This window comes from Giraffa tippelskirchi, chromosome 6 (assembly GCF_054371585.1).
Source record: "Giraffa tippelskirchi isolate mGirTip1 chromosome 6, T2T-mGirTip1v1.2.pri, whole genome shotgun sequence".
Classification (NCBI taxonomy): Eukaryota; Metazoa; Chordata; class Mammalia; order Artiodactyla; family Giraffidae; genus Giraffa; species Giraffa tippelskirchi.
Genome location: NC_137280.1, coordinates 30,916,847 through 30,943,606, shown reverse-complemented (window position 1 = coordinate 30,943,606; position 26,760 = coordinate 30,916,847). Strand labels below are relative to the sequence as shown.

Sequence of the window (26,760 nt, the reverse complement as noted above, 5' to 3'; positions counted from 1 at the left end):
AATTTTATTTCTCCCTCAGGCCTGCCATTGTATGTGAAAGTCTCACCATTACAGCAAATTCTTGTCTAAGACATAATTTCAGTAAAGGTCCGTTTCAAACACATAGAAATATCCTACAAGGGTGTTTCTTATAGTAACAGTGAACTCAATTGAAACCTATTTTTACTCTAACATAAATAGGTTTTCCTTATTTTCTAATTTTGTCACTTTTGCTTTGAAAGTAGAGCCTTGACAAAATAGAAGTTAGGACAGTATTTGATCCAGCAGTGTTTAGGCCTAATGGGCATTGGTAGGGGGACCCATTGTACTGGTGCTGGGTGGGCAAGAGTGGAAAAATTTCCTTTGGGGCAAGAGAGCTGTCTCTTTGAGATACTGACTTTGGAGACCTCTCCCTGGAGACACTACTATGGGTCATTTCTTACAATAGCAACATAAATAATGAATCAATAACAGTAGCCTCAGATATTCTTCACTGGGTTCTGGGACCTCAACTCTAGGCATCATGTTCATTGAAAGTGAAAGTGTTAGTTGCTTGGTCATGTCCTACTCTGTGTGACCCCATGGACTGTAGCCTACTGAGCTCCGCTGTCCATGGAATTCTCCAGGCACGAATACTGGACTGGGTTGGCGTTTCCTTCTCCAGGGGATCTTCCCAATCCAGGAATCAAACCCAGGTCTCCTGCATTGCAGGCAGATTCTCTACCAATTGAACTATAAGGGAAGCCTCTATTTTCTGGAATTTTTTTTTTGAGGATCAGGTGAAATGGAGAATTATCTTCTAAATTTTTTTCTTTAATGTATGGTCTATTGTATTCATATCACAAATAACTAGGGAGGCATAGCTCTGTTCCTTCCTGGGTTGTGAGACAGTTGAGCCAAGGATGGTTTATAATGAGTCTAACTTTGTCCACTGAACACAGAAGACAATCAATAGACATTTATTGAATAAGTAAATTTGGTCATGGTTGACTGAGGAGTAAGCAGTCTTCTTTTAAAGTTTACAAACAGAAGATTAAATTGTGTCCACCAGAATCAGTTTTAAGGGGCAGGAAGTAACATAAGTACTTCTAAAAATATGTTTTTTTATTAGATAAAATTTTCATTAGTTGTCCAATTTTTATCAAGATCACTAATTTTCTTGTGACTGGAAATTGAATTTTATTGTACATCCTCAAGTGACATAAGGGTGGAAAAAAAACTGTGTATACATATATGTATGTATTTATTATAAATATACTTTTGTTTTTATATTTATTTTATATATAGTATATATTTTATAAATATATTATTTTTTTTGTTTATATCTTTGAGGGCCTGTAATTTTGAAACTTCTGCCAAAGGGGAACATGCCATAATGCAAGCACCATATGAATGAGAAAAACAAAATACTTGCCAATTTATTATTCAAGATATATATGAATAAATGATATGAATGGATGTGCGGATATATAAATATGTATCCTACAGATAGAAAAACCTGATGAATAACTTGAAGGGAGGTGCTGTAAGTGTGGGAAACATATCACATATGTCCCTGGAGGTTTAACGTGACACATCAGAGAAACACGTGGCTGCTTTTTGAGATTTTGGAAACCCAAAGATGTGCATGCATTTCTCCATTTTTAAGTTGCATGTGTGTGTGTATGTGTGCTTTAATGATCCCAGGCTCTTTAAAAAATCTGAACAAGATGGCTATGTCCCTCCACATATTTATACAATTTTAAACAAGAAATTATGCTGTTGTAGGGAAATCCCTAGAGGACTAGTGGCTAGAACTCAGTGCTTCCACTGCGAAGGGCATGAGTTCAGTCCCTGATCAGGGAACTAAGATCCTGCAAGGTGGGTGGTGTGGCCAAAAAAATTTTTTTTTAATGTTTAGAGAATGAACTCATGGTTACCAGGGGGAAGGTTGGGGTGACTGGGGAGGGACGTTAGGGCATTTTGCATTGACATGCACACACTGCTGTATTTAAAACGAATAACCAACAAGGACCTGCTGTATAGCATGAGGAGCTCTGCTCAATATTATGTAACAACCTAAATGAGAAAGAATTTGAAAAAGAATAGATACATGTGTGTATGTATATATATATATATACACACACATACATATAACTGAATCACTTTGCTGTACACCTGAAACTCACACAACATTGTTAATCAACTATGCTCCAATATGAAATTAAAGTTAAAAAATAGCTCCTAAAGACAGTATTATATCTAAGTAGCGATAAAACCATCTATTGCTAAAAAAGAAATTATGTTGTTTTAAATTTCTCAAAATTAAGTATGAATTGAAAATGTAAAATACTTTCGAAATGGTGAAAAATTTGTTGGAGGAAATCATCTTGTCCCTGAAGTTTTCCTCTTCCTTTTATCCTGGGAGCTTGTTTTAATAACTTTGTTAAACCGAATCAGTCAAACTCTGTATGTGTGTGTGTGTGTGTGTGTGTGTGTGTGTGTGTGTGTGTGTGTGTGAGAGAGAGAGAGAGAGAGAGAGAGAGAAAGAATATCTCACTTTGAATCAGATTCCTTCTTAATATAGCATTCCAGATAACCCCTATCACCAAACTGGAGCAGCATGTATGTTGAAATCAGTTTATCATCTGTATTCTATATAGTCATAAAAGATCTCTTTTTTTCTACTGTCATGAGAGAAGTCCTTTGAAAACCAGCTTTAAGAAGCCTTAACAGCAGGACATTGCTCTGATTAATCTTTCAACTGGTCCTTTTTTGAAAGGCACCTCATAACTCAAAGGTATTGTCCCTCCCAGAAGTATCTGCATTTTAACAGACTTCCTAAAAATACATGTCTTCAGAATCCTTAGATATAGTTTTCTGATGGTGAATTTCCAGGCATCATGATACATAATGAGAGAACTTGGATCTCCCGTGATGAGACAAAATGCTGAAGGGGCCTGAAGTGAACCCAGTTTAGTGGCATTCCTTGTCTATTTGCAGGAGCAAATCGTTTCTGCAGAAGTTTCCCCAGTCCTTAAGAAGGATTACAGAACTTTTGCAGTTAAGATCAAGGAGTAATCTCAAGTGCATGGGTGCACATTGTTCAGTCATGTTCGACTCTGCAGCCCTATGGACTGTAGCCTGCCAGGCACCTCTGTCCATGGGATTTCCCAGGCAAGAATACTGGATGGAGGGGGTTGCCGTTTTCTCCTCCAGGGGATCTTCCTGACCCAGGGATTGAACTCACGTCTTCTGCATTGGCAGGTGGATTCTTTACCACTGAGCCACCTGGGAAACCCTAATCTCACAAAGATCCCTATATATATGAGGAAGTAGCCACTTTGACTTAGAGATCTAGGACCAAAAGATGATAGAGTTAGAACCTTGAGATATTTGCACTTTTCAAATACAGAATATACACAGAGAATATTACATAAAATGTTACATGTGGCAACTCTACATACAATGACTAACGATGTAAAGGATGCAAAAAATTTGCCAATTAAAAATGCATTAGCAAAGAACAAGTAAAAATGTAAAAGGAAAAATTCTAAATATGAAAAACATTGTTGAGATGATGATGAAGTGAAACTCAAAAGATTGTTAGGTAGCATATTAGAGCCAAAGCTAGAAAGAAAAGGTCTAACAGAGAATGGAAGAGGGGTACTATTTAAAGATAGAGTGGATGTGAATTTTCTAGAACTGATGAAAAACCATGAATCTTTAAGACTTTGGAACCACCCTGTTCCCTAAGCAGGATAAAGAAAACGAAATTCATGCTTAGACATGGCGTGAAATTGCAGAACATCAAAGACCATAAAGATTTTTAAATTAACTAGAGAGAAAGAACAGTTAAAGTGAAACAGTAATGGCATTGTTTTACATTTGAGCAACTTTGTCTGGCTTAATAGTAGACAGTTGGATTTCATATCTTCTCATTCAATCTCTCTTAATAACCCATGCCATGTAGCTTCTGGAAGACTCCACTGAGAGAGAGAGAGTGAAAAAGGCCAAATTTCCAGAGCTCTTATGAAAATAGTTTTGAGCTCACAGACATATCCTTTGGTAGGGCTTCCCTGGTGGCTCAGTGGTAAAAAATCTGCCAGCCAATGCAGGAAAGGTGGGTTTGATCCCTGATCTGGGAAGCTCCCCTGGAGAAGGCAATCCCCACTCCAGTATTCTTGCCTGGGAAATCCCATGGACAGAGGAGCCTGGCAGGCTATAGTCCATGGGGTTGCAAAGAATCGGGCATGACTGAACAACTAAAAAACAGTAACAAAAATCATTTAATTATTGCTAAACTTGTAACATAAATACTGTCAGTATCATTCTTTTTGTAGTTAACAAAATTGAGGCATGTAAAAGTAAAGTACTCTGTCTAAGGTAACAAAGTTAGTAAATGATGGAGTTATGATTCTAAACCTTGCAATCTGACTCCAGAGACTGCAATGAGAAAATGTGGTATCTAAATTTAGAAAATAAAAATGTAGAGATGGGCATAACTTTGCCGAGGCATTAGGTATTAGTGTATTAGATGCACTAATATTTAAACAGTCCCTTATTTACTCTTTGTGACCCACGGACTGCAGCATGCCAGGCTTCCCTGTCCTTCATCATCTCTCAGAGTTTGCTCAAACTTAGTGTCCATTGAATCGATGGTGCCATCCAACCATCTCATCCTCTGATGTCCCCTTCTCCTCCTGCCTTCAATCTTTCCCAGCATCAGGGTCTTTTCCAGTGAGTCGGCTCTTTGCATCAGGCAGCCAAAGTATTGGAGTTTCAGCTTCAGCATCAGTCCTTCTAATGAATATTCAGGGTTGATTTCCTTTAGGATTGACTTTCAAGAGTCTTCTCCCTAGTATAAGCTTAGTTTGAGACTCAATACAGAGGATTTATCAAAGCGCCAAAGAACTGGTGCTTTTGAACTGTGGTGTTGGAGAAGACTCTTGAGAGTCCCTGGGACTGCAAGCAGATCAAACCAGTCAATCTTAAAGGAAATTAGTCCTGAATGTTCATTGGAAGGACTGATGCTGAAGCTGAAAAACTCCAATACTTTGGCTACCTGATGAGAAGAACTAGCTCATTGGAAAAGACCCTGATTCTGGGAAAGATTGAAGGCAGGAGGAGAAGGGGACGACGGAGGATGAGATGGTTGGATGGCATCACCGACTCAACGGACATGAGTTTGAGCAAGCTCTGGGAGTTGGTGATGGACAAGGAGGCCTAGCGTGCTGCAGTCCACAGGGTCGCAAAGAGTCGGAAATGACTGAGCAACTGAACTGAACAGAGAGTTTAAAAAGGCTGTATTCATATGGCATTTAGAGTCTTGTGAGAATAAAAGGTCTTAGGAACATGAGAAATATATACCTTACAGCACAAATTGGTGCTTTCAGAGTTCTAGGTGCTTCTAGACAATGACATTATGGAGTGAGTTGTTTGGGGACATGGAAGAAAAGGATTTGGGTATGTCTTGAAAGATGAGCGGACTTTGAATTAACAAGTAGTAGAAGGGTGTTTCAGTGGACATATGAACAATAAGAGAAAGACAGGATGATCATGACCTATGAAAAGGGACCATAATGAAACTTACTGAACTTACGTACACAGGGGAAGTGTGAGTCAGGCAGCACCCAATTTTGGATGAGACTGTGGAAATCCTTAAATATTAAGTTTGAGATGAGCCTCAAAACTGAGAGAGAGAGAAACCAGTTTGGGCAAACCAGAACAGTGCTGTAAAAGTGGTGAATCATCTAAAGAAATAATCATCAGAAAATGCAAAGCGGTTTGATGTTGTAGCCACCACATTTGAAAAGTGATAAGCCTGTTACATATGGTATATGAAATGAAAGATGTTATAGATGTTTTCAAACTTCCTGTCGGTTGCATCCTGTGACCCCCACAGCCTTCATCTTCGGGCAGATAACAGAACAGCTATAATGATCTCCCGTCTGTGTGGTCTTCTGCAATATTTTTTCCTCTTCTTCTTATCAATTCTCTTTATATTCATCTGGTCACTAAATTTTCCTGTGTGTCTTTGAGTTGTTTCATGTCGCTGAAAAATGCTTGATGTTGCTGTCTCCAGGAAATAAATCCAGTGTGGTGAGGGAGCAAACACACTTAAAACATGGAATAACAAGACCTTTTTTTGTGGTTGCTCTATTGATTACACATGACCTGAATCAGCTCTTTATTCCTCAGTCTTTTCATCTCTGACCTGAGGAGAGCAGCCACATTACTGCTAGATAATGTTGAGAAGCAGTGACTCTTTCTGATAAAGGAGGCTTGTTAGAAATCACTGACTAAAATCTTAAAACTTTCCACTGCCATTTTAATTTAAGCAACACTGTGCCATACGTTGTATTTTAATTACTAGCTAGGTTTCTAAATGTAGACTGTAATTTGATAAAATATCTGTAATGTAGGCAAGCTAGTATAGCTAAATACCCTTGCCATGTGCTTATACATATTGTATGTATACGTGTGGACCATATGCACACATATGGTGACTCTCTATGTGGCTGTAAAACTTGGATCTGTATTTGTAGCAGTTCCATTTGTGGAGGTTCAGAACAGTGTTTATAGGAGTAAGAAAGATAAGAGCAGAAATAGCTTTGGCAAGAATCAAAATCTACAAATTTTCTTCCTCAACCATCTTAATCCCATACGTTCTACCCCTGACTCTACTAGTAGGAATAGTTAACATGGATATAGTGCTTTGAGTTTATGAAACACTGTTGCATAATTTCCACTGGGACCATGAGGCAGTTAACTGTGGGAACAAGGCCAGGGTAACGATAGCATGTGAGTAATGGTGGGGGGAGGTATGGGTTGAGTCTGAGCTGGACAGCATCTAGGTCGTAGGACAAGTATTTGGTGATGAGGTGTTTGGCCTTTATCATAAATGCAATGGGAAACCTCTGAAAGGTTTTAAACAAGAGAGTGACATGAATTCATCTCCATTTCTGAAAGTTTTGTAGGTTGCCACATGGAAATGGATTGTAGGAGGATAGGTGTCAGAAAGTTACTGAAGTTGCTGAGAGGTGGTGGTGGCCTGGGGTGGGCTCACCCTGAAGCTAGTGAAGCTTAAGCTTCAGGGCCTCTTGCTCATAGTAGCCGTTTTTCAGCTGGGTAAGAACCTGCACAGTGTATTCATGATGTCCCTATGTATCTGCGATATTTGCAAAAATAACATGCTTTGCCTGTTAACTGTGAAGACAGCTGTTTCTTCCACTCTGACCCTCCTTTCACCATATTTCCACTTGGGTGGGGTGATGAAGGTGTGATTATGTGCATTTTTAGGATCTATCAGGGAGAAGTTGAGTTGGGCTTATGTCATTTTAACTACAGTTTGGAAAGGTGTTTTGCAGTGGTTGCATTACACAAATGAAGCCTACTACTTTCATAATCTTTATACTTATTGGAGAGCTAAAGAAATACAGATTAAAAACTAATGAGATATGAAATCAAAGTGATAAAGGTTAGCTGTAAATTCACTAAAAATTTTTATGACATCTGGAAGTGAATTGTATAACCCTCAAATATTCAAATTTCATTAATTTATTAAGGAGACATATTATGAGTGGAATTGAAAGTTTGTTGATTGTTTGATAACCTAATTAATGAAGATGAATGAGTCATATGAATATATTGGAAAATATTTAAATTTCTTGCTGTTTTGACAAGGTGAAGATACATAAAACTCATACTACACCATACCACCATTCTCAGTTAGAGCATCAGCAACATACACACTACTATATATAAAAAAGATAACCACTGGTAACCTGTTGTAAAGCACAGGGAACTGTACTCAGTACTCTGTAATGGCCTATATGGAAAAGAATCTGAAAAAAGAATTAACATATGTTTATGTATAATTGATTCTGTTTGCTGTACACCTGAAACTAACATGACATTGTAAATCAACTCGACTCCAATAATTAAAAAGAAAAGAAAAAAAAATCAACAGCAAACTGTTCATTGAGTTTTGCTGATTCAAAGCATATTTAAGATTAGTCATCTACATAGAAAAACTTGAAATGCTCTGAAATCTTACACCTCACCTACAGAAGAAAATAGAAAGTGATTTGTCCAAATTTGACAGAGACCTTATTTGTGGAGCACTGCAATAAAGTGTGGTGATGCTGAAATAAAAATTTTAAGCTCTCAGTAATGATCCTCTACTCGCTAGAGGAAAAGCTAGATTATCCACTGTCTTTACGAAGAAGGATTCCAAAAATTGTTTTCATGTGAAGAGGTGATCAAAGAGTATGCAGCTAAAAACATGTTGGAAAATTAGGCAGGTGTGTGAACACATCAGTAAAAATACTATGTCATTTTTCTGAGTTTTATAAAGTTTGTAGTATTTTTCAGTATTAAAATTTACTTCATGTGTGATTTCTTTTTTCAAAATTAATTTGTTTATTTTAATTGGAGGCTAATTACAATATTGTAGTGGTTTTGCCATACACTGACATGAATCAGCCAGGGGTGTACACGTGTCCCCCATCCTGAACCCCCTCCCACCTCCCTCCCCATCCCATCCCTCAGGTTGTCCCAGGGCACGGGCTCTGAGTGCCCTGCTTCATGTATTGAACTTGCACTGGTCATCTGTTTCACATATGGTCATATACATGTTTCAACGCTATTCTCTCAAATCATCTCACCCTCACCTTCTCCCACAGCGTCCAAAAGGCTGTTCTTTATATCTGTGTCTCTTTCGCTATCTCGCATATAGGGTCATCGTTACCATCTTTCTAAATTCCATCTATATGCATTAATATACTGTATCGGTGTTTTTCTTTCTGACTTACTTCACTCTGTATAATAGGCTCCAGTTTCATCCATCTCATTAAAACTGACTCAAATGTGTTCTTTTTAATAGCTGAGTAATATTCCTTTGTGTATATGTACCACAGCTTCATGTGTGATTTCTTTGCTCAGTCTAAACATGTGTTTATTTTCCCTCTGATTTTGTATTCATAGCTTTGTATGTCTTTTCTTTAAATATGGCCTCCCAAATTGGATAAGCCTTGGACCATATAAGACCTGGATTTGTCTCTTTGACTTAGATGGTGGCTGTGAAAATGGAAAAAAGTGGAGATATTTAGGGTGGGTTTTGAAGGCAGAATTAATGCTTTTAAGATAATTTTATTGAAAGGTAAATGTATTAAAAATGAGAAATAAAGGAACACCTCTAAACAACTTGGATCTGGTTAACTAGGATTTGAATCTAGGTACTAGGCTAGAATGCATCTGTTTATTGTCATTTTTGAATCTTTAGTTTCCTTAAGTAGGTGGGTTTGAGGATTCAATTAGATGACACTGACAAAATGCTTCATGTGGCATCCGACATGTTGTTGAGTGTGCTTATGTGTTGCTGTTTTTAAGATGATAGGAGGTTTACTCTTTAGATATGTATTTTTTTTTAGAAGATGTTTATTTTTTTGTCCACTTCCCAATCTCTCTGCAGGAGTCAGCCCATTCATTCTGCTTGTAGCTTTCTGATTTTTTCGAGGGACAAGGGAATCCCTCTTCATTGCTCCTTGCTGCTGCTGCTGCTGCTAAGTTGCTTCAATCATGTCCAGCTCTTTACGACTCCATGGACTGTAACCCGCCAGGCTCTTCTATTCATGGAATTCTCCAGCCAAGAATACTGAAGTGGCTTGCCATTTCCTACTTCAGGGGATGTTCCTGATCTGAGGATCGAACCTGAATCGCCTGTGGCTCCTGCATTGCAGGCAGATTCTTTACCGCTGAGACACCAGGTAAGCCCTCATTGCTCCTTACTTGGCACTTATCAGCTGGCCAGCACCCAGTGTGAGGAGTGGTGCTCAGAAGCAGTGGAGCCCTTTGTCTGACTGGTCTATGGAACATCAGTGGCAGAATTACTCGGGGATTCCTGGACATGGAGCAGAAGCTGTACTTGCTTCAGTGGGGAGTGTTGGCAGAACCTTCACATTTTTAAGAGGCAGAAAAAGAGAATTATACATTTTCTAACAATGTAAGAACAAGGTAAACTCTTAGAACTCCAGAGCAATTCTAAAATAATTTGAAAGGTCTAGTTTAGATTAATTTAGGCAGATTTAAAATGATAAATGAGGTGGGATGGGTCTAATTCTCAAAGATTCTACATAACAAGAATATTCTGAAAATGATTTGTTACTGAAACCCATTTCAATGCCTGACAACTCTTTTGAGATCCCTCTGGACTTCTCAATTACTTCTGTAAAACTTATCTTGTCACAGTTAACTGGGAATAATAACTTTTATCTCTTTGGGAACTAAAATTGCATTAATGTTTTTATTTTCTAAGTGTTAATCATAATTAGTTCCTGCTTTATCCTAACCCTCCCTTTATAAAGAAATTTTTATTTCTAATTCTGAGATGAGAGAATTGAAGCCTTTTGGATATACAGGTACATGCTTAAATGCACTCACAGGTTGTTTTGTCTTGAGGGGAATAAGAGCTCTAAACATGAGGTGTTTTGTTATGTTCGGTTCTGCGTCTGGGTAGCCAAAACTACAACTTCTGTTCTCCCAGATCACCACATCCTTAATTGGTCATAATAAATCCTTTAGGTCCCCAGGAGTTTGCCAGAAGAGATAGCATTTACTCTTGTTTGTTCTTTCATTTGCTGGTATTCTGCATATTTGGACTTCTAAATTAGGATGTACCTGATGGAGATTTCAGTTTTAACTTGAATTCTGCACCTTCATTACTTCTTCTCTACCTCTTCCTCAGTGAGTGGAACAATTTTTTTTTTCTATAGCAGATCCCCATTCCACACTACCAGAGCTTCAGTTCAGCTCTGGAAAGAAATGTATACCAACAATGACTTCTTTCCTTTAAGGTCTCCTGAGTGTGGCACTTGAAATTGTATAAGTTACAGGTGAGTGGAAGAGAGAGGAGAATTGTAAGAAAGAAAGATGATTCAAAACTAAAGAAGGATTCAGTCAGGATTGAGTTTTTGGGGGGTAAACTTGAGTTTTTTCTTTCTGTATCATTCTGTTTAAAATATATGATGATGCCCTCCAAGTCCATCTGTGTTGCTGCAAATGGCAAAATTCTGTTCTTTTTTATTGCTTAGTAGTAGTCCATTGCGCGCGCGCGCGTGCGCGTGTGTGTGTTTCCATGATTATTCATTCATTTGTTGATGGATTTTTAAGTTGCTTCCATATCTTGACAATTGTAAGTAATGCTGATATGAGCATTTATCTTTTAAAATTATTGCTTTTTTTTGGATATATGCTCAGGAGTGGAATTGCTAGGTCATATGGAAGTTCTATTTTTAGTCATATGGAAGCTCCATTTTTAGTTTTTTTTGAGAAACCTCCATATTGTTTTATGTGGAATCTAAATAATATAACAAACTAGGGACTATAACAAAATAGAAGCAGACTCACAAACATAAGGAACAAACTAGTGGTTACCAGTGGGGCAAGGGGTGGGGCAGGGTAGGGGTTTGGGACATGGGAGACATAAACTATTGGATGTAAGATAGGTTCAAGGATACAATACAGGGAATATGGCTAATATTTTGTAATAACTGTAAATGAAAAAATAACCTTTAAAACTATATAAAAATAAAATAAATAGAATCAACAACAGATTTGAAAGCAAAGAATATGTAAGATCAAATGACAAGATTTTATAGCCTTAAGAATTAAATATTTCTCATTCAGACAAGACAGTTATCTTAGGAAGTGAATGGTTAACTGCTGTCTTTAAGCTGAAGTACCATTTAGTTTATGAACCAATTCTGTATGAGCCTTTTATTTCTTATAACTGAACAGAATAATTCTTACTCCAAACTTCTAGTGAGATTATGTTTTTTCTTCTTCCCATGCCCCTCTCTAAAAATAAATACATATACATATCTATGTAAATATTATTTATACATGCCTTTGCAAATATGCTTGTATTCACATAAAACATGTGACTTTTTCATTAGTGTGATATCGGTATTTTGTAACTACAATTGAAAAAACCCCAACAGGATCAGGGAGTGTTGCCCTTCCTTATACAGAATCAGTAGACCCTCTGGTAACTCTGTCTGCAGTCTCCATACTGGCCCATGAGGACATTAGGGAAGTCAGAAGTCTAGATCCCAGTGACAAATGGCTTGCCTTTCATTCTGATAGTCTTGGTTCACAGTGGTCACTTTAGGTGAAAGTAGAAGTGACAGGAAGGAATTCTGGAATCAACTTCTCAAACTTTGCATCACTTCCTCCACAGAAAACAGTGGAAGATCCTTTCTCACTGCTTCTCCTCTGATAAAATGCCTAGTGTGAGATTAATATTTCACTCTCTTAACCCCAATAGGGAAGAGGAAGGGATGGCTCGATTATTGCATAGCTCATCATTTGTTTCTGCTTCTGGCTCTGCCTTCCTCTGCCCCCTCTTGGCAACCTCCTCAGGACTAGCTTCTCCTTCCAAACTTTTTTGAGTCACACCTATTTATTGAAGAACATGCCCAGAAATCTGATCCTGTAATTACTCCTAAAATTATCAAACTTGTTCGTCCTATACCCCCTTTTAGCAGCTGTTCGAGGTAGAAGCAGTGACTGGCCTTTGATTAAACATTAAGGTTTTTTGTTTGTTTGTTTGTTTAAATGAACAAATAAATACGTATTTCCTTTCCACATTATCAGTAACTTGGTTTGGTTTCAAAGTGAAGGCCGCTCCATGACTCCTGTGACTGCTTTCAAGCAATTAAGAGCTGTCTCCACCTTAACATTTTATCCATTAGTCACTGTTGAACCTTTGTCGTTACTTGTTAAGTCTCTGAGAAAACATACACTTTAGTTCATGGTGTCTAGTCATTTTCCCCATCACTGTGATAAGATTTTCCTTATTCAGGGCCAGTCTGGCAGAATGGAAACATTGGGATTGGGAAATCTCACTGACACTGCTTCCCTGCGACTCCAGTTGAGATGAAAATGGAAAGTGAAAATCTGGATGATTATAAATGATGAGTTTTTTTTTCAAATATCTGGAGATTGACATCATAGTTCCCAAATTCTCAAATTCATGGTCCAGTAAAAATAATTGAGTAAAAAATGTGAGTGGCTTCTGTAGGACTGCCTGCTTTTACTTTTGTCAGTTAAAAAAGGACCAAACTCTGCTTACTTTTGCAGCCATTTTATAAATGAGAAGATCCATGTTTATCAAAAAGGGTCGTATCTCAGATTAAAAGAGAGTTCTTTTAAATGAATCCATTCAGCTTTGTTGAAAACACACTGCCTATTTTTCTCATTTCACAGCAGACCTGTGAGAACACTGTGTGAGCTAGAGCTCAACCTGTCTGAGACCTAATTTGGGGATGTAGCTCAGCTTTTGGATGCCTGATATTTCGACAATACAGACCACAGATGTGTATCAGTGTTGGAGTTTAGATGACGTGTGTTCCCCCTTTTATCAGCGCATAGGGATGGTTGCTTTCTATCTGGAGAATTCTGCCTAATGGGTACAGATTCTTGTAGATGGCTTTTAACGTCATGTTATTTTTCTGGGAGGATAACTCCACTGTGCTTGTGGGATTAGTGAAGATTTCTCATGGTGAAACAGGATCAATCTTACACTTATATGGAGTAGGCAGTGGCTTATGTGGCCTGATTTGTGGGGTGCTGAGAAAGCTTGGAAATGATTCTTCCACTCAGTTGCTACACAGCCTGAAACTTCCAAATATGGATATTTATTCTTTTGAACTCCCTGAAGGTTCCTCTTGTCTCTTCTTGCCCACCTACACTCTCCCTATAAGACATCACCATCATTCTAAAGGCTTTATATATCATTGTTATGCTGACAACCTGTTTTAAAAAGTACCCAGTATTTTTTTTTTTATTACATATATGGTCAGGTCAATGGATGAGAAGATAATGGCCATTAGAAAATAGTTTGTCACTCATTGTTCCCAAGAGAAATGGCATGTAATTGTTACCTGGAAAGCACCAGGTCAGTCAGGAGGCAGAAGGAGCAAGGGAAATGTGTAGGCAGAGGGCTTTTTTTGTGGTTTTCCTAGGAAGGACTGGACGAGGCAGGAAAGCAGCTTAGCAGGCTTATGATTGGATAGTTTGAATAATTTAAGTGGGCTCTGAGCTATAGAGATGGGCCCTAGTTGCCTGGTACCTAACTATGGGTTGATTAGGGCAGAGAATGGTGGGTTTTTATGTATTCATTTTTGGCTTCCTTAGGTCTTAGCTGCAGCATGCAGGATCTTTGTTGTGGCATGCAGATTCTCTGGTTGTGGCATTCAGACTCTCTCGTGGTGGTGTGCAGGGTCCAGAGCACATGGGCTCTGTAGTTTGCTGCAGGCAGGCCCCGAAGTTGCTCTGCGGGCTTAGTTGCCCACATAGCATGTGGGATATTAGTTCCCTGGCCAGAGATTGAACCCATGTCCCCTGCATTGGAAGGTGGATTCTTAACCACCAGACCACCAGGGAAGTCCTGGGGATAGTGGTTTGATGCATGAGTGCCTGATATGGAGGTCATTGGGGTGTGAGCTCTTGATTACTTGGTCTGCATATGAAAGATGTGTTCACAAGGGAGATGTTGGGTAGCTGTCTGTAGGACTGCCTCGCCCTGGGAGGGCAGTCTGTCCCTGGTCAGTGAAGCCTCAGCTGGCAGATCATCAAGAATACAGAAAATAAGAAAACATAGTTCATACACACAATCCCCCACATTGAGATTTGCTGCCCAGACCTCCTTTTCATGCATATTCATCTATCCAGCTGCTACTTGGCATCATCACTTAGATGCTGTAGGGCATTTCAGAGTTAACCTGCCTAAAACAAAGTATACCAATCCATCTGTATACCTGGCCCTCCCAGTCTTCACTGTCTCAGTAAATATTGCCTCTAAAAATAAAGCTAGAAACCTGGATAGCACCTTTTGTCCCCCTTGCTTCCCATGTTCAATCCATCTGCCGCTCCTTTCATTTTTAGTTCTAGAACATATATTATATTTATACATCTCTCCTCATAGACACTGCTTCAGTGCTAGTCTAAAGCAATACTTCTTATTTCAATATGGAGAAGATACAATAGACAACCAAAAAGACCACAATTAAAGAAACAAAAAAATCAACAAGTGAATATAAAAGCTATAAACTATACAAACTCTACTTTTCAATTTTCTCATTCTCCTCAATCTTTTGCCATCACTGTCCTGTAGCACAGGACATTACCTATTATCCAGTCTTGTGCTAAAGTAAACTTTTCAAAATGTTAAGCAGAGTATATCACTCCCTTACTTAAAAATCTCTGGAGTTGTAGGATTTCACTCATGCTCAGAATGAGACCCAGTTCCTGACCTTGGGCTGGAATTCCTGCAGGATGTGACCTCACTCTGATGTTTCTAACTCCTTTTCATGCCATCTTCACCCTCACTCACTACTCTTCGAAGCTTTTTTGTTTCTAGAATATTCTAAACTCTTTCCTGCCTCAGGAATTTGGCAGTCACTGGTAAACTGTATGTGAAAGTTTTTTTTCCCTAGACTTTGTGTACATCTGGTTTATTCTTGTCCTTTAGCTGTGGGCTTAACAATCATCTCCTTAAAGCAGACTTCCCTGTCATCCTCTCTAACCACACTCTGCTTCTCTCCCCTCCACACCAATCATAACATCAAGTTCTTTATGTTATAAGTATTATATTGATGGTTGGTTGTCTAGTCACTGTTAGTTTGTTGTTTATGGTGTCTTTTCTGCATGAATGCAACCTCCAGGAGGTCTGGCAGTCACATGCCCTGGTGAGTATTTCCTAGATGAATGAATTATTTAGACAGACTGTATCTTTTCTTATGATTCTTCTCCTTTTCAATTTTATTGATATATGATTGACATTTAACATTAAGTTTAAGATATACAACGTGATAGTTTTATATAGGTGTATACTGTGAAATGATTACCACAGTAAGGTTGGTTAACACATCTACCATCGCAGATAACTACCACTGTGTGTGTGTGTGTTTGTGTGTGTGTGTGTGTGTGTGTGTGTGTGTGGTGAGGGCATGTAAGATTTACTCCTTAGCCACTTTCAAGCATACAGTATAACATGCTGTACAGTAGATCCCCAGAACTTACTCATCTTAGAAGTAGAAGTTTGTAACCTTTGACTACCATCACATCTCCCCACCCACCAGCCCCTGACAACCACCAATCTACTGTTTCTAGGAGTTTATGATTCTTCTTTTAAACATCAAAGCACAACTATTAAGACATGAAAGCCTACTGAAAATTAATATATCAGTTTGTTTTTGTCATGGTTGTCTGAAAACAGTACAAACCCAGGGAGTAAAAGGCAGAGAAAAGAATTTGACTAGATTTATGTAAAAGGTATGAGAAGAAATTGGCATCAAAATAGATGGTTTTGTGGGTTTTAGGTTTTAATTTGTTTCTTTTCAATTTTCTTAAGAACTTACTGTGTGCCAGGTGGTGCTAATTATTTTTAACAAATATCTTATATACTCATCACAATAACTCTAGAAAGTAGATACATTATTATTTTGATAAGATATATGAGGGGCATTTGTAAGATGGCAACTTTTATTTGGTTTCCAGTTTTGTTATTTAAACACACTTTGTAAAAATAGGAGAAAGAGGGTGTGGGTTGTGGAGCCAGCCATGCAGGCTTGGGTTTTCATTTCTCATGGCACCATCACTTGCTGTGTGACCTTGAATATATTACCTAACCTCCTTAAAAACTGTTTTCTTCATGTAAATAATGGGAAAAGCAGCAGTGCTTACCCGCAGAGTTGTGGTGATCACTAATTTAGATTAAATGGTGGGTAGAAAATTATTGTAACACAGTGTCTGGCACATAGAAAATGCTCCGAAAATATTAGTTATGATGATCGTCCTCAGTTTTGTAACATTTAGGAGCGGTGCATAAATAACAAAATGTTCTGTCCTTGGTGTAAGGGAACAAGATGTCCCAGTTTAGGAATGTCATAAAAGTATAGCAGAAATTTCTATACTTAAATGTCTTTGAAGCAGCTTTTCATACACTAATGGCTATATTTATATTAAAACAAAATAAATGGAAAAGCTGACAAGGTATCACATAAAACATATACAAAGTGTAGCTCAGGGTGTAATTTCGGAATATATAATGAATACATTAATAAGAACTAATGGGTCAACCTCATCTGTAATGACATTTAAAGAGAAAGACTCTTCTCCATTTCTGTTTTTTGGTGAAATTTTAATAATATCATTTTGGTACTAGAGTCAAAAAAGTTTTGAGTCATTCTCTCGCCTCCCTTCACTTGCCCCCGCTGCCTGCCATGGTCCAGGTCATCCAGAATTGCTCTTCTATCTCCTAAGTTTTTGTCCAAACTTGTTTTATGGGAGCTCAGGTGATGTGGCGCCTACCCCTCCTTTGGGAGCCAGCTCATGGCTCAGTAGCTCGCTCAGTTAGCACGGATTATCGAATATGGTGTCTTCATGTCCTCTTTCATACTACCATCCTGTTACTTTTAAGTAACACCTTCTGCATCATCCAAAGTAATTCACTTCTTTTCTTGACATTTGCAGCCTTCAGGTATTAGTGGACTGTTTCACGACCACCCCCCGCCCCCATCATCACTTAGCCAGGTTTTACATATTTAGTTCTTTTTATCTTTCCCCACAAGTCCATCCCCCCAGGCCTGGAATCATTTTGTTATTCTTCTTTGAGACCTTTCCAGTTTGTCTGCCTGTGTCTGGAATTGAGGTTCCCCAAAATGACTGCATCACTACAAATATATTCTCTAGCGGAGTCCTCTGGAGTCCCAAAGCTGTGTGCTTGGAGGAATGATAGAGCGTTGAGCCAACCTCAAAATGAGATGGCACGTTGAAAGCGTGTGTTGTTGAATTCTGCTTTCTATTTGCTTGTCTGCATGACTAATCTCCTTCCTAGATTTCAAGTTTCTTAGGAGGAAAATGCATCCACAATTGACCTCTCTTGAATGGGTAAGTGTCTTCAACCTTGACTGAACATTGGAGTTTACCAGTGATCTTTAGAAAATACTCATGCCTGACCCCCATCCCCAGGCACTCTGAGTACATTGGGATGGGATATGAGTGGGCCATCAGAATTTTTTAAAACTCCCCAGGTGATTCTAATGTGCAGCAAATTTTGAGAATCACAGCCCTAAATAATATATGCTTAGTAAACATTTGGCAGGTGAATGAAAAAATAAGTGCTGTAGTATTAGGTGGGCCAAGAAGTTCGTTCAGGTTTTTCCACAACAGCTTACAGAAAAACTCGAGCAAACTTCTTGGCCCACCCAATGCTTATCTTTTCCTCAACTCATATCTCAAAGTATCTCCAGGGATCATTGTCTCACAGCTTCCTGCTACTATTATTTATGTGTACTTTATATTAATACTTCAAACTTTTCCAGGTCACTACTCATTGAATGATTTTTTGGCCAGAGTTTCTAGAAGCCTTGAAGGAATTGTATCATGTGTCTGACCTCTCGGTTTTCTAACTTCTCAATTTAATAGTGATCTCATGTATAAGTATGTCATTCTAAATCTTTCCAAGTGCCTGAGAATAAAATAAATCATAATTTCCCTTCCACTTTTGTTTCCATTCATTTATTTCTCTAGCACTTGTCAACTCTATAAAGATCTACTTTATTTAAATGCCCGCAAGCTTTTGCAAAGAATTTTTCTTGACAAATTTTTGTTCAAGAGCAGCATGTCTGTACAGATACAATTAAATAATTCATTAGATAAAATTTCAAGATACAGTTTAGCATATTCATAAATACTATGTCAATGTAATGGTAGATTTTAAAAGATTGAACAGACTTTAGTTTTTAGAGCAGTTTTAGGTTTACAAAAACAGTTGAAAAGAAAGTACAGAGAATTTTTGTGTGTGGGTATTTTGGCAGATTGAAACTCAAAGCATCATACAAAGGGAAATGTCTTTTGGATCCCTGACAAATGCTTTAAACAGTGAATATTACATAGGGAATTTTTAAACTAGGTAGGTGACAAGAATGTGAAACTGCATTGTGCTGGACTTTTAATTATAATGATAGAAAGAATGGAGCTTACCTGGCATGGTTTGGGGTTTATTTTTCTTTCATGGACTTTTAAATATTTTTGGTTTTAGCATAGTCAAGAGGTAGACAGCCAAAATGTAGCTCTCACAACAAGGCCACATGAATCCAGCATTCTTATCTAAAGAGGCCTTCCTTTGAGAGACGGCCAAGAGGCTGAAAGACGTGTCTCTAGAATGTGGGGCAGAGAGAGCGTTACCAAAGGGGCAGCTTGTTGGAGCAAGTACTTGACCTTCAGTAACTGTGCTTTCTTGTCTTTAACACTGTGCAAATTCTTGAGTTGAATCTTGCGCAAGATTGATAGGCCTGCAAGCAGCTCTCATTCATGATGTCTTTGTCTACGGTATCCTACTTTTTACCAAACACCAACAGCTTGGCTCATCAAAGAAAACCTTATGCCTATCAGTTTTCTCATGCAGTTATGTTTGAGGCCAGAGGAAGTTCTAGGGTTTGATTACCTCAGTAATGAACAGAAAAGAAAGGAGCAAGTCCAAAGAGATTCTCACTCAGCTGCCCAGATAGTACCAGAAAAATAATTTTTAGAGATTAAGTCTCCAAGTAATCAATTGTCCAATTTCTTTTATTTTATAAAAGAGGAATAATGTAATATCAATATATATTAATGATATCTAACTTTCCTGTGGCTAAAATTCAGTTTCCCTACCATTTCCGTTAGTCTGTCAGGTATCTATCTACATGCTTTTTTCCAACTACAAAAGAAGTATCCTATGTGTCTCTCTAGGGGCTTCCCTCATAGCTCAGTTGGTAAAGAATCTGTCTGCAATGCAGGAGACCTGGGTTCAATTCCTGGGTTGGAAGATCCTCTGGAGAAGGAAATGGCAACCCACTCCAGTATTCTTTCCTGTAGAATTCCATGGACAGAGGAGCCTAGCAAGCTACAGTCCATTGATTTGCAAGAGTCGGACACGACTTAGCCACTAAACCACACCATGTATATCTCTAGACTTAGAATAATTGTTGAATTCTGCCAGTATTACGGTAAAGTGTAGATAAAGATAAACTTTTCAAAGACATTTGCATAGGGAAACATCATAGTCACCTCCAGTTACAGGGCCTTAACTAATATAACATGCATGCTTAGTCACTCAGTGGTATCTGACTCTTTGCTATCCCGTGACTGTAGCCCACCAGACTCCTCTGTCCCTGGGATTCTCCAGGCAAGAATATTGAAGTGAGTTGCCATTCCCGTCTCCAGCGGATCTTCCAGACCCAGCTTCAAACCTGGGTCTCCTGCATTGCAGGTGGATTCTTCTACTGCTTGAGCCACCAGAGAAACCCAACTAATAACATTTGTTAATAATCAAAGACTGGCTTAAAATATTTTTGCTCCAAAAAGCAAGACCATGAACCTATTTTCAGGGCCAGACTAGAGATGCAGATGTAAATGACGGACTTGTGGACACAGCTGGGGAAGGAGAAGGTGGGATGAGTTGAGAGAGTAGCATTGAAACATATACATTACCAGGTGTAAAATAGACAGCTAGTGAGAAGTTGCTGAATAGCACAGGGAGCTCAACCTGGAGCCCTGTGACAACACAGGGGGTGGTACAGGGGTGGTGGGTGGGAGGGAGTTTCAAGACAGAGGAGGTATATGTATACTTTTGGATGATGCATGTTGTTGTACGGCAGAAACCAACACAATTGGCAATTATCTTCTAATTAAAAATAAACTTAAAAAAAAGAATCTTAAAAAGAAAAAAAAGCAAGAGCAGATAATACAGCACAATCTCAGGTTTTGGTAATTGGTAGTTGGTTATGTGATATATAAAGTCAGGAATTATTGGGAAAAGGCTTTGGGATTGCATTTATCTAGGAAATTATTTTCCTGAGAAAAGCCAAGGGAGTTAATTAAACTGCTTACTAACACATTGTAAGTGGAAGTTTATATTCGGGATCTCTTAAAAGGTGGTCCAGGGACTGTCTACATGGGCTGGAAAGTGCCTGGTGGTTTTTAGTTGCTAAGTCGTGTCCGACTCTTGTGACCCCACTGACTGTAGTCCTCCAGGCTCCTCTGTCCATGAGATTCTCCAGGCAAGAATACTGGAGTGGGTTGCCATTTCCTTCTCCAGGGGATCTTCCTGACCCAGGAATCGAACCCAGGTCTCCTGCATTCCAGGCAGATGATTTACTGACTGAGCTATGTAAATCCCTGGGCTTAACTCTAAACCCACTGTAGCAGTGGGGCCAGAAAGCTGCATTTTTAACATGATCCCTAGCTGCATTTTCTGTATTCATCTTGGGTCTGCTTACAGAATTTAGAATAGAATGGGTCAGAAGGTGTTGATCCTTGTGTCCTCTTCTCATCTCACTTGGCTAAGCACAGAAAGAAAATGTGAGCTAGGATTATAGAAACCATAGGTGGTGAATTCCCCCATGTTAACAACTCAGCTTTAAGTAACTGCACATAGAAAGACCCCCAATTCTTTCTTTGCCTTAATATTTTTAGCTTTTGAACAATCATAAATCACAACCAATGAAAAAAAGAATCAGAGGAAAATGATCCAGATATAATCAGTTCTCTAATGGGGACATAGAATTAAGATTAAGATCAGATGAACATTGTAGTAAAAGTTGCTTAGTAATTGTGTAGTTTAGTATATATACTTAGGATAACTATCCATTTCTGTTGAGTTCAGTCCCTCTTAGTTGATCTCTCCCACTCTCTTTTTTAAAGGTCTGGTTAAAACAGTTTCAAATGTTGTTAAAAACAGATATTTTAATCAGCTAGATTTGATTAATTTTTTTTTTTTCAAAGTTCCAGTTTCTGGAGTGTTCAGAACAAGAAAATGATACTCTGCTCTGGTAGAATTTGCCTGAACAAGATCTATTTCTGCCTGAGTGTGTCATACATTACATTTAAAATACAAATAATGCAGTTGAAATAACAGAGGATTATTTATTTTCATTGAAGAGCCTAAAAGGTTCTAAGTAACTCAAACATACCCATTATAAAAGTCTATATCTATATATTCATTTCAAACACCCTGCATTCATCAAAACAGTTCTGGAATTTCAGTTTTCAAAGTTTTTTTTTTTTTTTTTTTTTGCTAAGACCAAGTAATAGTCTTTTAAAAAATCCTCTGGAGGGAAAAAAATGTTCATAATTTGAGAGTGGCTTTGATTTGGGGGCGTGATTTGATGATGTAGTTGTTCATTTGGGGACTTTTAACTGATTAATAACTTAACAAGTTGCAACTCTAGAATAATGAAATCTATTTTCTCTGTGATTCATACATGGGTTCCAAAGGCAATTCTAAAAACAACATCCTACTAATCTTTTGCGCATTACCAATACTACTATAGTGACCAAGGAATTTGCTGTGATATAGGTGAAATAATCCTGGTCTTGGTGTGTAAGAACATTTTAAAAGTCACGGCTCTGCTGCTACTGTCTGTGAAGTTTTAAGCAGTTTGCTTGCTCTAAGTTTCCTTTCTTCATCTTTAAAATGAAGGTTATTATAACCTACCCCCCAGGATTACAACAAGATTTAAATAGGAGGGTATGCGAGAAAGTGCTTTATAAAATGAAAACACAGATGTGTTATGTTGATAAGTATTACCTATTTCTGAGCTATTTGTTTTGAAGAATAACTGCATTTGGATGAAGATGTTCTTAATTTCTTTAGAGAAAGTTTTATATTTTTGTGATCACTACTCAGTTAGTTAATAGTAATTATGTTTATTTAAACAAATATTATTCTTTCAAGCAGACTTTTGAAAATTTCCATTTGTCGGGACGTTGGTCTCCCTTAGAAGACATTGAAAAGGAGTGAAATTCTATTTTAAAATACAGAATTCTCATTCTTCCACATTTTTTTAATACAAGTAAATTAGAATCATGATGTTTCGCTACTCAAGACTTTGAAAAACTGATGATTATAATATAAGGACTGGTAAGTTATTTAAATGAGAAATATGAGTATCAATGATGAAAACATTGGCCAAATTTATCCCTTCACTGTAAATTAAAAGTCTATGATCTTCATTTTTCTTATTTATTTCTGAAAAATGCTTTCCATGTATGATAATGGAAAAGTGACAGTATTAGTAATCATAATCCACAGAAAATCTTAAACATTTCAGATGATTTTTTTTCACAATATATTTTATTTTTATAAAAGTGATAAGACAGAAGTAATTAATTTAATATGGATCTTTGCCCTCTGTCTTTTTCTCCATGACATTAAAGTTTCCAAATCCAGTGAATGGGAAGAAGGAGGCCAAAGCAAAGTTTTATTTCCTCCCCAAGTAAAAGGCTTAGCCTAGAATAATTTCATCAGGCTCTTAATGATATTGGAAAGATTTTGACAGTGTTAAATATAATTTTGAAAGCCTTAGTGCATTCTTTTAATTTTTCCTTGTTTCATCTTGATATTAAATGTCTAGTTAGGTCCAAACTTTGGGTGAAAGGTCAAGTAACATGATTAATCTTTTAACTCCCTCTATAAATTTGGGACGGTGGCAGCAAGCCCTCTACACTTGAATAAGGTCATGACAAAACATAGAGTGGGGGAAGAGAATTCAGCTGCAGGTGAAGATAATGTCATAGAGATAACAACATAATATTTTTCAAATACTCATGAACACTCACCTTCTGATTAATTCTTTATTAAATCTGTTTTTCAGCCTTGGCCATAAAGCATCTCATTTTCCAGAATTCATTTTCCCAATCTTGCAGTTGTCTGCACTTATTTCACAAGAACCAAAGTAGAGACTCTGTGTGGAATCCGTGTTTGTAATCCAAGTCGACACAAAGTGGATCCAAAATATTATTACTTATCTTTAGAGGAAGGAAATAATCATTTTGTACCAGACATTTAAAGAGATAGAATTTCTTTCTATATAGTCTAAAAACAGGAATGAGAAAGTAGAATTTTCTTAAGAAATCACTTCATAATTAAGAAAATAGGCCTTTTTTCTTTATACTTTGTTTTAAATTTAAACTTTAAGTTAAACTTTAAAGTCTTAAATTAAACTTTAAGTCTTAAATTTTTAACTTTAAGTCTTTAATTAAATTCTAAGTCTTAAATTCCAAAACACTTTTTGGAATTTGATTCTCTTCCAAATAGAAATTTGCTACCTATTTTATACTTTTATTAATTTGTGTTTTCTTTTAAAGATGTTTTTAAGAAAAGTAATCATACTTATTATCTTTTTTTTCCTCATGCCTAACACAGTGCCTTGACCCAAATGGGCTCACATTGCATGCTTGTTCTGTATTTGAACACGTCTATGTGTTAAACTTTGAGAGGGCATGAGGGAAATTTCCTGCTCCCCAATCTCATCTAACATCAAAGGGCATTTCCTCTGCTCTGGGGTAGAGATTATTCCACAGGCCTTTGTTAGTCTGTATCTTAGGTATCCGTTAAAAATTGTCTTGATAATAGCAGCAAAGGAATACTCATTGAGTACTTAGCATGTTCCACTATACTAAGTTCCTCACCAGTATTATCTTACTCATCCTCATTAACTCATATATAAAGCACAGTGACTTAGAAGGGAAAGTGAAGATTTGAGTATCATATTCAAGTCTGCTCAGCTAGGCAGTTGTAGGTCTTCAGGTCCCGTCTCCAAATTTCTTCCAACTAAGCTTTGGCAGACACAGGATGTGAGGACCCAAGATGCTAATAAGATTAAAACGTGCCAAAGATGTTAATCTTCACAGTTTTGTTTAACTCATCCCCAAACCTCCCCCGACCCCATCTCATCCCTGTGGTGAGAGCTGTTAGTGGAAATAGAGACTTATCCTCAGCTGATGTTCTCCTCTCCTACCTCTGGAAGCCCTACTCTGCATCTCCTCTTCTTGCTTTGCCCTGAGCTGCTGCTTTGGGATCTCTGCTCAGCGGCTTCATGGAGGCAGCTCCACAGAGGCCGTGATGGCAGTTGTTCAGTCACTCAGTCGTGTCCAACTCTTTGTGACCCCATGGACTGCAACATGTCTGGCTTCCCTGAACTTCGCCATCTCCCAGAGTTTGCTCAAACTCATGTCCATTGAGTTGGTGATGCCATCCAACCATCTCGTCCTCTGTTGTCCCCTTCTCCTTCTGCCTTCAATCTTTCCCAGCATCAGGGTCTTTTCCAGTGAGTCACCTCTTCACATGAGGTGGCCAAAGTATTGGAGCTTCAGCATCAGTCCTTCCAATAAATATTCCGGACTGATTTCCTTTAGGATTGACTGGTTTGATCTCCTTGCAGTCCAAGGGACTCTCAAGAGTCTCCTCCAACACCACAGTTCAAAAGCACCAATTCTTTGGCTCTCACCCTTCTTTATGGTCTAACTCTCACATCTGTACATGACTACTGGGAAAACCATAGCTTTGACTATACGGACCTTTGTTGGCAAAGAGATGGCAGAGACTCATGCAGTTAATGCTGCTCTGTGTCACTGCAGGATTCCAGGATGAAAAAGTATTGAAAGTGTTAGTCGCTCAGTCATGTCCTATTCTTTGCGATGCCATGGACTGTAGCCTGCCAGGCTCCTCTGTCCATGGGATTCTCCAGGCAAGAATACTGCAGTGGATTGCCATTTCCTTCTCCAGGGGATCTTCCTGACCCAGGAATTGAACCCGGGTCTCCAGCATTATAGGGGGATTCTTTATTATCTGAGCCACACTTGTATATATCAGATTGGGGCAACTTTGTCTGTGTAGGTCCAATGGGTGGACTCTCCCGCTAGTTTCTTTCTTTGCTGTGACCCTCCCTTCCATTTTAAAGCTCTTTTGACCTTAGCTCCATCCTCTTCTCTCTGTAGACACTTCTCTTTCCTCTTTCTACTTACATTCAATCTTGGTGCCAGCTTCCTCTCTGAACATGTTACCTATCAAGGACACATAGCTTCTCTCTCTCCCCCTCTCCCGATGGACAGTTTAATGGGGCAGCAATGTTCTGGCCTGGGACAGTTGAGATGGTACCTAGCAGGGAGGTGGTAAGCCTAACACCAGCTTACAGGGCTGGCCTGCATCTCACAGCCAAATTACCTGCCATACAGTAACTGCTTTGTTTAAGGAACAGCAGATACTATCTTCTCTTTCCTAGCAGCCTCCATCTGCCAGCGCTTTCCCCAGCATCTCAGAAGCACAAGTCCCCACTAGAATGAACCCTTGGAAAGGAACCCAGATATTCAAACCTGATTTTTAAATGATTCTGTTGGACTGCTTGCCTTGTACATTTAAAACACAGGCCTTTCAGGAAAATAAACTTCATGAATATTCACTTCCCTTCTGTAGATTCAAATGCCTCGTTGAGCCACTATGCACTTCACTTTTAGAAAAACAAATGGAAATCGGTTGATGTATTTTGTCAAGTTAGATGTATTCTTTCTCTTTTCTTTTTTTCAAGTTTAACGTCTTGTCCTCCAAAGTCTCTAGCTCTCTTTATTTCTTGTTCTCTTTGGCAACCTTCCTGGAATCAGAGGCAAATTTGAAGTGATTCTAAATTTAGGTTTTCATACTCAGCAATGCCAGATACTGTATTTTTGCATATATGAGGTGGAACCAGAGTCTTTATAAGTCACCTGTGGAGTAAGCACTATCCCATTTCAAACCTGAGCATTGGTCTGCATCAGTTGTGTCTGTGATGGTCACATTGCTCATGGAGGTTCTGATGGGTTTTCTGAATTGTCCCTAGCCCACCTCTGGGGGGAGGGGGACAATCCCAGCCTGGGAATGGAGGGGAGACACTTGATAATCTCATGGTTCTCCATCCTGTGTACATTACCTGGATAATT

At 38.3% G+C, this 26,760-nt stretch overlaps 1 long non-coding RNA gene across 5 annotated transcripts in view; it reads left to right on the top strand.

Annotated features, from left to right (window-relative positions):
• The window catches only part of LOC145511652 (uncharacterized), a 450,792-nt gene that overhangs the window by 291,604 nt on the left and 132,428 nt on the right, over window positions 1–26,760 (top strand). For all 5 annotated transcript variants that reach the window (XR_014058027.1, XR_014058025.1, XR_014058028.1 and 2 more), the window contains one exon: window positions 9,434–9,728. This is a non-coding gene — a long non-coding RNA (uncharacterized LOC145511652). The remainder of the gene's footprint in view (window positions 1–9,433; window positions 9,729–26,760) is intronic.